The 14,084-nt window shown below is 42.0% G+C and overlaps 1 pseudogene; it reads right to left on the bottom strand.

The window, feature by feature from the left end:
* The window catches only part of LOC101437271 (uncharacterized), a 163,848-nt pseudogene extending 155,265 nt beyond the window's left edge, over positions 1 to 8,583 (bottom strand).
* Between the last annotated feature and the right edge of the window lie 5,501 nt (positions 8,584 to 14,084).

The following is a 14,084-nucleotide window of genomic DNA, read 5'->3' on the forward strand; positions in this document are numbered from 1 at the left end:
AGGTCACAAGGCCAAACGAGATTCAAGAGGCTAGAGATATAGACTTCACCTCTTGATTGGAAGATCTGCAAAGTCACCCTATAAAGTGGCAAGGACATTAGGAGGTGTATTAGTCAGTCAAAGGGGTACTGATGCAAAATGCCAGAAATGGGTTGACTATTATAAAGGGTATTTATTTGGGGTAGGAGCTTACCGATACCAGTCCATAAAGCATAAGTTACTTCCCTCACCAAAGTCTATTTCCACATGTTGGAACAAGATGGCTGCCAACGTCTGTGAGGGTTCTGGCTTCCTGGGTTCCTCTGGGCTCAGCTCCTCTGTTTTCTCCACGAGGTCAGCTGTAGACTATGAGGCTCTCTAGACTTTGCCTCTCTCCACAAAGTCAGCTGTAGACTCTCAGGTGAAGGGCTCTGTCTCTCTCCCTGGGGTTTCTGCCATGTCTAAGGAGCCGTCTCTTTTTCTCTGTGTTCTTCTCCTGGCTCAGGTCCTCTCATCTTGGGGCTTGCTTCTCTTTGACTTCAGGGTTCCTCTCTTCCCGGGCTCCAGCTTAAGACTTCAGCATCAAACTCCAACATCAAAATTCCAACATCAGAAACCCTCAACTCTGTCCTTTGCCATGCCTTTTATCTGTGGGTCTCCACGCCCTAATGATATGGCCCAATGAAAGCCCTAATCATAATTTAATCACCTCCAGGTATAGACCAGATTACAAACATAATCCAATATCTATTTTTGGAATTCATATCAAACAGCTGCAGGAGGCATGACTCATTGGAGGCCAATAAGGTCTCCTGTAGGGAAGTGGCATCCATAGAAAAGGAACAGGGAAAACTCTAAAATGTCTCTAAAAAGGGCTTTGGGGAGCAGTAATTTCATTGTGAGGGGGAGCCTAGGCATGAGAAGTGAAGCTGCATTTGCAAAGAAAACACAGAGATTGCATGTTTACTTAGCAGCTTGGGGATTAAAGGAGGGGATGGATAAAGTACCTCCAAGCCACCCCTTTCTTAGCACCATCATTGACAGAGGAAACTTGGAGTTGGGATTCTTGGATTGACTCCTGGCTCCACCATTCCAAGGCCATGCCATCTTTAGTTTTTATATCTTCATCTGGTCTCCAGGGCTTCTGTCCTCCTCCTATCAGGACCACTAATGACACCCTCCTGGGAAAATTTGCTCAGGTTCCCCTATGCTACATGAAGATGGAACCACCACTATATTTTGGTTCTTGGAATTTGGCTGGGATATGGTAGATGCCCAACAAGAATTTTTTCATTGTGGTAACATTAGATAGATAGATAGATAGATAGATAGATAGATAGATAGATAGATAGATAGATAGATAGATAGATAGACAGATAAAGAAAAAATATAAAAAATTTCATTTTAATGTTTTTTCTCTAAACTTTTATTTTTAAGTAATTTCAAACTTATAGGACAGGTACAAAAAGTAATACAAAACCCAAACAGAGAACTCCAACATACCTCTACCCCGCATACCCAGATCTACCAATTTTTAGTTTGCCACGTGTGCCTTATCATTTTATTTATTCATCTATCAATCCATCATCCATTTATCTGTATACCTATTTTCTGAACATTTGAGAGCAGATTACACATATTATATTCCTTGAAGACATAATACTTCCATGTACATTTCAAAGATATTCACTTACATAATCATCTTAAATACAGTTATCAAGCTCAAGAAATTTAACATTGATAGAAAGCTTATATTTGATATTCCAGTTTTTCATAAGTCCCAATAATGTCCTTTTGAGTCTTTTCTTCTCCATTCTTAGATCCCATCCAGGATTGTATATTACATTTAATTGTCATTATCTCTTTAGTTGTTTTTTCTTTTTTAAAAACTGTTTTTTTGAAACATGTAAATAACATATATCTTCCCATCTTAACCCCTCCCAAGTTCACCTCTTAGTGGGACGAATCACATTCACATGTTGCAGTATCCTCATCACTATCCATTACTAGAACTCTCCTTTTAACCCAGACAGAAACCCCATACTTATTTTGCATTGATGCTTCACTGTCCCTGCCCTCCACCCGTTAACCTGCTCTCTACTTTTCTACTCTATGTGTTTGCATATGCTCTATTTTCTTTGTCTTTACCATGGAGTTTAAATTTAATATCCTAAATCTCTAACAATTTCATTAGGTTTGATGTGGTTGTTTCCACATTTTAGCTATTGGGAATGTTGCTACAGTTTATCTGTTTGAGTCCCTGCATTCAATTCTTTGGAGTAAATACCCAAGAGTATACTTAATGTTCCTATATATGTGTCTGTCCCCCCAACTTTGTTGTTGTCACAAATGACATATTCCTACTTTATGAGACCCAAACCACTGATTAATCATTACATTTTATGCATTCACCTTTTAGATTGTGTAGGACATAATAAGTAGAGTTACAAACAAACAAAAATAGTTCTGTCATTTAAATTTATCCATGTCATTATCTTTACTGGAGATTTTTATTTCTTCATCAGCTTCAGTCAGTCGTTTCTTGTCCTTTCCTTTCAACCTGTAGAATTCTGTTCAGCATTTCTTATAGGGCTGATCTGGTTTTGACAAACCCCCTTAGCTTTTGATTATCTGGGAGTGCCTTAAACTCTTCCTCATTTTCGGAATAGGGTTTTACCAGATATAGAATTCTTGGTTGGCAAGTTTGTTTTTTTTTCTTTCAGTACTTTAAATATGTCATACCACTGCCTTCTTGCCTCCATGGTTTCTCATGAAAGATGGGCACTTAATACTATTGAGGTTTCCTTATATATGACATGTCACTTTCCTCTGGCAGCTTTTAGGATTTTTTTCTTTATCTTTGGAACTTGACAGTTTAATTATTAAATGTCTCATTGTTTATCTCTTTGGGTTTGGAGGTTGCTGAGCTTCTTAAGTGTGTATGTTCATGTCTTTCATTAAATTTGGGAAGTTTTCTTCCATTATTTCTTTGAATTTTCTTTATCTCCCTTTCTCTCTTTCTTTTCCTCCCAGAACTTCCACGATGCATATATTGGTAGGCTTGATGGTGTCCCACAGGTTCCTCAGGCTCTGCTGTTTTTATCATTCTTTCTCCTTTCTGCTCCTCAAATTGTATGTTTTTTTATAGATAATTCTCTTTGTGTGCTCTGTTATTTTCCTAATGTACTTTAATTCCTTGTCCATGTTATTATTTAGCTTTTTGAGCATATTTAGGACTATTTAAAAAATGTCTTCCCCTGGTATGTCCCAAGCCTGATCCTCCACATTGATGGTTTCTAATGCTTTAATCTTCTCCTTTGTATGGGGCATTGCCTCCATTTCTTTGCATGTTTGTAGTCTTTTGTCGAAACCTGGATATTTTGATATTTTAATGTGCTATTTATGGAAATTAGATTCTGGGGCATCTGTTCCTTTAGCATGTATCCAGCTAGTATTATAGCATAGATCTCCTTGAATGCTAGGAATGTTGTTTTGGGTTTTTTATTTTGTTTTTGTATAATCAATGGCTTTTAGTATAATAATAATATTATACATTCATCACCACAAAAAACTTTAGAAGCATTTCATTACTTCAAAAAGAAAACAGAAAACTCCACACCCCTTAGCATGCCTTCCTCAATACTAAATAACCACTAATCTAATTTCATCTTTATAAATTGATTTACATTTACATTTTATATAAATGGAACCATACAATATGTTATACAATACATTTAGTTCATAGGAGCACAATCATACAGTATTTGTCCTTTTGTGTCTGCCTTGCTTCATTCAACATAACATCCTCCAGGTTCATCCAATGTTGTCATATACTTTTCAACTTCATTTCTTCTTACAGCTGCATAATATTCCATCATGTGCATACACCACAGTCTGTTTATCAGTTCATTAGTTGATGGATATCATTGGTTGTTTCCAACTCTTGACAATCATGAATAACATCGCTATGAACATTGGTGTACAGATGTGTCACTGCTCTCAGTGCTTCTGGGTATATATCTAGTAGTGGTATTGTCAAGTCATGTGGCAAGTCTATTCAACTTGCTTAGGAACTGCCAAATAGTCCTCCACAGTGGCTGTACCATTCTACATTTCCACCAACAATGAATAAGTATTCCTTTCTCTCCACATCCTCTCCAACATTTACAGTTTTCTGACTTTTTAATAGAGGCCATTTGATAGATGTGAACTATATCTTGTGGTTTTGATTTGCATTTCCCTAAGCGCTAGTGATGTTGAACATTTTTTCTTTTTTCTTTTTTTGTCATTTTTATTTCTTCTTTGGACAAATGTCTATTCAAGTCTTTTGCCCATTTTTTAATCAGATTGTTTTTATTGTTGAGTTGTAGCATCTCTTTATATGTCATGGATATTAAACCGTTATGGACATGTGATTTCCAAATATTTGTCCCATTGAGTCAGCTGATTTTCACCCTTTCGATAAAGTCCTGTGAGGTACAAATTTGTTTAATTTTGTGGAGGTCCCATTTATCTATTTTTTTCTTTTGTTGTGTGTACTTTTGGTGTAAGGTCCAAGAAACCATCATCTACTATAAGGTCTTTAAGGTGTTTCCTTACATTTTCTTCTAGTACTTTTATGGTCCTGGCTTTTATATTTAGGTTTTTTATCCATTTTGAGTTTACTCTTGTATAGGGAGTGAGATAGGGGTCTTCTTTCTTTTTTTTGGTTACAGATATCCAGTTCTCCCAGCACCATTTTTTGAAGAGACTGTTTTGTCCTGTTAACATGGACTTGGTAAGTTTGTCGAAAACCAGCTGGCCTCAGAAGTGAGGGTTTATTTCTGGACTCTCAATTCTATTCCACTGATCAATTTATCTATCTTTATGCAGTACCATGCTGGGGTTTTTTGGGTTGTTTTTTTTTTTCAAGATTTATTATTATTATTATTTTTTTTTTCTCCTCTTCCTCTCCCCTCCAGTTGTCTGCTCTCTGTGTCCATTAGTTGTGTGTTCTTCTGTGTCCACTTGTATTCTTGTCAGTGGCACCAGGAATCTGTGTCTCTTTTTTGTTGCATCATCTTGCTGTGTCAGCTCTCCATGAGTGCGGTGCCACTCCTGGGTAGGCTGCACTTTTCTTGAGCGGGGCAGCACTCCTTATGGGGAACACTCCTTACAGGGTGCACTCCTTGCGCGTGGGGTTCCCCTATGCAGGGGACACCGCTGCATGGCACGGCACTCCTTGCACACATCAGCACTGCGCATGGGCCAGCTTCACCACATGGGTCAGGAGGCCCTGGATTTGAACCTTGGACCTCCCATGTGGTAGGCGGGTGCTCTATCCATTGAGCCAAATCCACTTCCCCACCATGCTGTTTTAACCACTGCAGCTTTGTAATATTTCATGATCAGGCAGTGAGAGTCCTCCCATGTTGCTCTTCTTTTTTAGAATGCTTTTAGCTATTTGGGTATACTTTCCCTTCCAAGAATACTTTGGGTTTTTTTTTTTTTTTTAAGATTTATTCATTTATTTATTTCTCTACTACCCCCATTGTTTTCACTTGCTGTGTCTGTTTGTTGTGTGCCTGTTTTTTTTTTTTTTTGAGGCACTGGAAATGAACCAGTGACCTCACGTGTGGGAGGGAGGCACATAATTGCTTGAGCCACCTTTTCTCCCTGCTTTGTTGTGTCTCTCATTGTGTTTTCCTCCTTGTGTCTCTTTGTTGTGTCATCTTGTTGTGTCAGCTTGCGGTTTTGCTTGCCTTCTTAAGGAGGCACCAGGAACTGAACCTGGGGCCTCCCATGTGGTAGGTGGGAGCCCAACCACTTGAGCCATATCCATTTCCTCCAGGAATGTTTTTAAGACACCTTTTTCCTGATTTGGCACTTGTCCTGTTACTGCAATATTTTCCCTGTTTCTGAAGCTGTGAGAAAAATGTTTCTTCCAATTTTTGCTGGTTTAAAGCTTAAAAATTTTAACCATTTTTAAGTGTACAATTCATACCATTAATTACTTTTACAATGCTGTGCTACCATCATCACCTTTCATTACTAAAACATGTTCACACAACAGAGTATCTTTACCCTATAAACAATAACTCACCACTCCCCCTTGCCCCAGCCCCTACTAACCTCTAATTTTTTGCCTCTGTAATCTTCTGGCTTCTATTACTTAGCACACTGCTTTCAAGGTTCAGCCATGTTGTAGCATGTATCAGAAATTCATTCCTTTTAATAAAAGGTTTCTCATTGTGTGGATATACCATATTTTGTTTATCCACTCATTTGTCTATGGGCATTTCAGTTTTTTCTGCATTTTGGCTATTGTGAATAATCTCCAAAGGACATTGGTGTACAGGTTATCTGTTTGAGTCCCTGCTTTCAGTTCTTTGGAGTAAATACCTAAGAGCAGAAGAGTCTGGTCATATGGTAATCTTAAGTTTGACTCTTTGAGAAACCACTAAACATTTTCCACAGTGATTATACCACTCAATAAGTATATATCAGAGGAAGGGAGGAGTTAGGAATGAAAGAGTGAATGGAATGGAAGCAATAATATTTATCCTTCCAGTCTCAAAATTATTTTATGAAGTAATTGATATGATAAAGGACAAAATGTAAAAGATGGTGCTAATGTCTGACACTTTGCATCCAAGGTCTCCCATTCTTGTCATACCCAGGAGTAAACTCTACTGATTTGTATGTTTTGCTTGTCTAAACTCAGAGTCCCAAGGAAATTTTGGAGCACTGAATTTAAACCACCAGAGGGTTACTGCCTTTTCAGTTGACCCAGAAGTGTTTTCACTTTAAAATGTGGGAGAATGATAGAGGCTATGATTTGGATTCAGAACATCTATTAGTAGAGTCTGTTCTTGTAGAAAAAGAATGGATCCTAGAACTAGGATGCAAATCCCAGATCCGTAACTTACTAACGATGTGACTTTGATAAGCTATTTAATCTCACTGGGTCTCAGTTTCCCCTTCGGAATGTGGAATAATAGTATACAACATTGGTTTACTGAGAAATTAAATTAAAAACTATGTAACATGTGTGTAAAGTTCTTATTATAATAGATGTAAGATTTATGTTAGTGCCAACACACACATGTGCACACACATATACACACACTCCTTCCCCTCTAATCTCTTTTCTGTTCCTTTATCTTGCAATAGGAGAAATATGGAGGAATAAAATCCTTATAAAGTTAAAACTATATCTAAAAGGGCACAAAAGTTTTGCAAAAATTCCAATAAGACCTTAGTGTCTGAGAAGGAAGACCATTTCCCTGGGGAAGTTCTGAATGTATCAGATGAAAATCACATAGGATGTTGTTAGCATCATTTCACTCTTCTGTCGAGTGGCAGTCATGTTGTTTGGGTGGGATTGACCTCCTGCCCACCTGCTTCAGGTGTCCGCCCTGATGGGCCTAAGCCAGGTAGGATAAGTGCATTGCCCTCATTAACTGAGAGTGCTTCAGATAGGGGCAAATAATCTCAGTTGCTCCAAGTCAGAGAGGTCCGGGCTTTTGTCTGGTTGTTAGGCAAGAGAAGTTCTCTCTTATGGATTATGTGGTATATAGATGCAAGACTCGGAACTGTTTTGGTCAGTTTTCTCCCATGAAGAAAGTTAGCATGAGTATGAAACCAGAACATTGAAGACAGTAGAGAGAGATCCCCCAAAGAACCCTGATCAAACATGCCGAAAGCTTATACTATATAGGACTCTGATATAAATTCCTTGTATTATTTAAGCCCATTTGAGTTGACTTTTCTATTACTCACTGCTCAAAGTTTCTAATGACCATCGAAGTGGAAAAGTTGACAGAGGAAAAGTTAACAGCACTCTACTCTGTTTCACTCCATATATTATTACTCATATATATGCTTGTCCAAGACATCAGTACTCCTTACACATAAAAACCCTGGCTCTCTTTCAGTGAACTCTGTAAACTCTCAATGAAGTTGAGACTTTGAGAGTTCATGTACTGGCTAAAAAGGGGAGGAATTCTCAGTGGTCCTGGCCCTGATCTTTGACCTCTCCCTTGCCCCAGCCCTTACTTTCTCCCCAGCCATGACATCATTCTTGCCCTCATCCTGTCCTGTCCTTCACCCTTGAGCTGACACTAGCTCTGGCCTGCACCTTTGACCTTGCCTGGCTTTCTCCCTCATGCTTGACCTAGTCCTGGCAATGGCACTGGCCCTTGTCCTTGCTCTCATCTTCATCCTGGCCATGACCTTTGCCCATGGCCTGCCATCACCCTCTCCTTCATAATGAGCGTTACTCTTGCCCTTGCCCTCACCTTGTCCTGAACTTTGCCAGTGCTCTCACCCTTGTACTGGCCTTGCCTTTACCTGGTCCTGGCCATGTCCCTGGCCATCACCCTCCCTTTTGCCTTTACTCTGGCCCTGTCCCTAATGCTGAACCTGGTTCTCATCTAGACCCTGGTATTAGCCCTGGCCTGCACTCTCACCTTGATCCTGGCCCTTGCCCTCATACTCTTTTTGGCCCTTTTCCTGGCCCTGACCTATGTCCTTGTCTTGGCCCTTGCTCTTACCCTCTTTCTCGTGTTGACCATCACTCTCACCCAACCCTAGCCCTGGCTTTGCCCTCTCCCTGACCTCCATCAATACCCTTGTCCTAGCCTTCATTCTTGCCCTGACCATCACCCATCTTGCCTCTCACTCTGACCTTGGACCCTTGCACTGGCTCTTGCTCTGACTCTGGTTCTGTCACTTGTTCTGTCCCTGACTTTTACCATCATCCTGGCCTTGCCCTGGCCATGGCCCTTACTCTGTACCAGCCTTCACCCTGGCCCTCACTCTGCCCTGATCCTCTCCCTTTTCCTGTCACTGGTGATTGCCTTGAGCTGAGCCTGAACCTGGCACTGTCCTGCTTTAGCCCTGACCAGGCTTTGGCTCTGTCTCTGGACTTAGACCTCATCCTGACTCTTGTTATCACCATAATCCTTGCCCTCATCTTAGGCTGGTCTTCAAAGGTAACCTGACCCTGACCCTGGCCCTGACCTGGAACTTTACCTTACCCTAAAGATGACCTTTACCCTGAACCTCACCTTGCACTTAACCCTCTCTCTGACCATGATACTTACACTCACATTCACCCTGACTCATGACCTGATACCCACAACCCTCACATTCACCCTGACTCTAACCCCGATCTTCATTTCAAACTTTATCTTCACCCGTACACTTACCCTGAAACTGACCTTGAGCCAGATCTTTACCATGACCCTGACCTGCACCCTGACCCTCCTTTACCCAGATCATGATCTGATCCTTATCCTGAAACTGACCCTGAATCTGACCATTAGCCCAATCCTGACAATGACCCTCACCGACCCAGACACTGACTGGGACCATAATAATCAGCCTGACTCTGACTCTGATTCTCACCCTCACCCTCACTATAACCCACACCACCTTGAACAAGATTGTCATTCTGACCGTGACCTTGATCCTAAACCTGACTCTGATCCTCACACTGATACTGACCCTGTCCCTCATCTTGTCATTCCCCCTGACATTGACCTTCACCAGCGCACTAACTCTAAGTATGACCCTGACTCTGTCCATCTTCTGATCCTCACACTGAAAGTGACATTGACCTTGATCTTCACCCTGAAGCTGATATTGACCCTGACACTATGCTACCTGGAGCCCAACCTTGACCCTAAATGATACCTGATTTTGACTTTTACTCAGACCCTGACCCTCTCACCAACTATGACCTGAACCCTCTAACTCATCCTGGCCATGACCCTCACCAAGTTTCTAACATTTACATTGACCCACACCCTGATCTTGTCTACCAACCAATCCCTCATCTTGAACTCAATTCTGACATATTTGCCCCTCACCTCTTATCCTGAATTGATCCTCAACTTGATTCTGACATTCACACTTATGCAGTTCATCACCCTAACTCTGACTGACACACTGACTGTGAAGCTGACACTACCCTCACCATTACAGTGATCTTGACGTTGACCCTCAGCCTGATCCTTATCTGAAGATTATGCTAAGCCTGACCATCATCCTGCCCTTCTCTGCCCCTTACCACTACACTTTCCTTGACTCTACCATATCCTGAACCTGACTGTGACAGGGTGACCCTCACAATGGCAATGACCCTGGTATTCATCCATATCTTTATGTTCACCATAATCCTTACCTGACATTGACCTGTCATTGACCCTGACCCCTACCCTCACCCAGATCCAATAGTGACCCTCACACTTACACTTTGACCTGTACCCTCACCCTGACCTTGTCCTGACCCTCATTCTGAACCTCTTTCTCTGACCCTCACCCTCATCCTAACTTAACTAGCCTATGACCCTCATGATGAACCTGACCCTTACCATGTCCCCTGAATGTGAAATCTACCATGACCATGATGCATGCCAAGACCCTACCTTTACTCTGACTCTGAGACTTAACCTGACCTTCACTCTCACTCTTGCACTTACTCTGCTCTGTTCTGCGTCCATACCTTTCCCCTTATCCTGACCTTCTTCTGATACTCATCGTAAAGCTGACTCTGAAACTGACACTTATTCTCACCCTTAATCTTATCTTGACCCTCACTCTAATCCTAAATCTGACTTTGAGCCTCACGGTGAACAAGACCCTCAACCTGACTTTCACTCTGACACAGAACATGGCCTAGACTCTAACCTTATTTCTGATACTGACCTTGAATCTTATGTTGATTCTTACACAGACTGTGACTCTTACACTGATCTTATTGACTCTGATTCTCACCCTGACCCTGAACTTGTCCCACACACTGACCCTGAACCTATTGGTAACCTTCACTCAGTACCTGAGGCTGACTCTACTCTCATGCTGAGTCAGATCCTAACCTTGGTCCTGAAACTTACCTGACCCTGAATTTCACCCTGGCACTAATACTGACCATGACCCTGGACCTGACTGTGGCCCTCACCCTCATCCTCACATTAACTCTGACCTTGACCCTCACCCACACCCTTACTTTCTCCCTGACCCTTACCAGGATCTGACCCTGATTTTCACCCCAAATCTTACCCTCATCCTGGCACTTATCCTGACCTGATCCTTACCATGTTCCTATCCTGATGGTTAGCCTCACCTAACCCTTAACTTGGCTGAGCCTCACACAGAACATGAACTAGTCTCTCATCTTGACACTGACCATGACTCTGATCCGACTCTCACCCTGACATTGATGCTGATTTCCCACCTTCACTATTATCATAAATATATCCTTCACACTGTCCCTGTCCCTGACCTTGACTTTCATGCTCAACCTGACCCTGACTTCCTGACTCCGACACTGACCCTGACACTTATCCTGTGATGACCCCTGAACTTTTCCCCTGAATCTGACCCTAATCCTCACCCTGATCCTGACCCTCACAATGACTGATACTGAATTTGACCCTTACCTTACATGACACTCTATCTGACTAAACCTGGCCCTTAACTTAAACCTCACATAGACCATTGTCATGACTCTTAGCCTGACCTTGAACTTGATTCTGAATACGTCCCTGAATCTAACTCTCACCCTGATCCTATCTTCAACCTGACTCTCTTCTCTCACCTTGACCTTTAACTGACCCTTATACTCCCTCTGTCCCCAGCCCTTGCCTTGACCCTGACCCTAACCCTCAATTTGACCCTGACCCTTACCCCACCCTACCTAGACTCTCACTTTGACTCTGGCACAGACCCTCTCCTCACCCTGACCCTGATGTTGACCCACATCCTTTCCATGGCCCTCACTCTAACTTTAACAATGACCTTGAACCTGAACCTGACTTTACCCTCCCTCTGACCTTAACATTGACTCTCACTCTCACCCTTATCCTTCATAAGAGCCCAATCCACACCCTGGCCATGACCTAAGCACTGACTCTGATGCTCATCCTGACTCTTACTTCTACTCTGACCTTGCTCCTGACCTTAAAGCTGACTTAAAACTTCATCTTTAACTTCACCTGGGTCCTATCATACACTTTCTCACTCTCACTGTGACTCTGACCATAACCCTGACAGTGACCCTGATTCTGGCCCTGAACCTCACCTCACTCTGATCCTGAATGTAATTGTGACCCTGATGCTAATGAACATATAACTCGAACCCTAACCCTGACCCACACTCCTAACATGAATTCTACCCTGACTCTGACCCCAACCATCATCCTATCATATTGACCTGAACCTCATCCTCACCTTAACCTTGACCCTGATCCTCATGCTGACTCTGACTTTGATACAACCCTGACACTGACTCTGATATCTCAACCTCTTAAACCTGACCGACTGTAACAAGTACTCTTCACTGACCCATAGCCCTCATACAAACATTTATATTCAACCTGACCTTCACCAGACTGACCCCAAACCTTACCTTCACTCTGTCACCCTGAAGCAGACCCTGAATTAACCTCTTATCTTGAACTTCACTCCCACCGTGAACCCGATCCAACTGACCCTCACCATACCCTGATTTTAATCTGACCCTTAACCTGAAATGGACCTGAATCTTGCCACTCATTCTTATGTTTATCATGACCCTCACTCTTACCCTTTCCCCCACTATGTCCCCTGACAATCATAGTGACCATCAACTTGACTCTACCCTCATCCTGACCTTGACCTTGACTCAGACCTTGAATACTGACCCTTCACCTGATCTATAATGAGCCTCATTCTGAAATTTATCCTATCATGACCCTGACCCTAACCATGAATTGTCCCTGACTCTCACATTCTCACTGATCCTCACTAAAGCTTATATATTCATCCTGAACCTGACTTAATGCTCAACTTAAACTTTACCCTAGCCACATCATCAAAGGAAATTTATTAGCTTATTGTTTTGAGGGTGGGAAAATGTCCAAATCAAGGCATCAGCAAGGCAATGCTTTCTCCCAAAGATTGGCTGCTGGTGAGCCTTGGCACCTCTGTCACATGGCAAGGCACATGATGGCCTCTGCTGGTTTCTCCTTTCTTTTTCATGTTTCACTGTTTTCAGCGTCTTGCTTCTGTGGCATTCTCTCTCTCTCACTCTCTCTCTCTCTCTTTATAAAGGACTCTAGTAGTGGGATTAAATCCCATCTGGAATGAGATAAATCACACATTAACTGAAGTAGTCTCATCAAAAGTTCCTACTTGGGAGCAGATGTGGCTCAAGTGGTTGAGTGCCCACCTCCCACATGGGAGGTCCTGGGTTCTGTACTCAGTGCCTCCTGAAAAAACAAAAGCAACAAGCAAAACAAATGAAGAAAACAACTCAGGGAAGCTGATGTGGCTCAGTGGTTGAGCGCCGGCTTCCCACATATGAGGTCCCAGGTTCAATCTGTAGGAATGGATTAGATTAAAGAACATGTTTTTCTGGGGGTACATACAGCTTCAAACCATCACTCATCTTCACCCCAACTCCAACACCCTCACCTTGATTCTAAACTTGACTGTTTCATTCAAACTGAAGCTGATCCTAAACTTGACCCTGATAATCACCCTCACTTTGACCCTGAGCCTGTCCTTCACACTGATCATGGACAGTGATTCTCACATCTACTCTAATGAATAAACTAAACCTGACTCTGACTATGTTCCTTACCCTGACTCAGATCCTTGTCCTCACCCTGACCATTTTGACACTCACTCTCACTCTGAACCTTCCACTCATCCTCATCTTTACCATGATACTGACCCTGAAACTCAAACTGACCTTAATCATTACCCGCTTTTTTGAGGAGATACCGAGGATTGAACATGGGACCTTGTACATGAGAAACAGGTTCTCAGCCACTGCACTGAACTACACCCGCTCCCCTATCCTGACTCTTGATTCTGAGTTTCACCCTCACCTTTACCCTGACTGTGACCATCACACTGACCATGATCATCATCCTCACTCTCCCTCTGACACAATGATGCAGTCCCCACTCTATCTGATCCTTATCCTCATGCTGACCTTAAAGCTAATTTTTTAAAATTTTTAATTTTAAAATTATTTTTAAAACTTGATTCACATCCATGCACAAAAAGAACAGAAAAAAGCAGCTCAACACATTATGGAAACACTACTCTTAAAAAGTTCTTTTTTGGGTACT

Source organism: Dasypus novemcinctus, chromosome 26 (assembly GCF_030445035.2).
Source record: "Dasypus novemcinctus isolate mDasNov1 chromosome 26, mDasNov1.1.hap2, whole genome shotgun sequence".
NCBI classification, from domain to species: domain Eukaryota; kingdom Metazoa; phylum Chordata; class Mammalia; order Cingulata; family Dasypodidae; genus Dasypus; species Dasypus novemcinctus.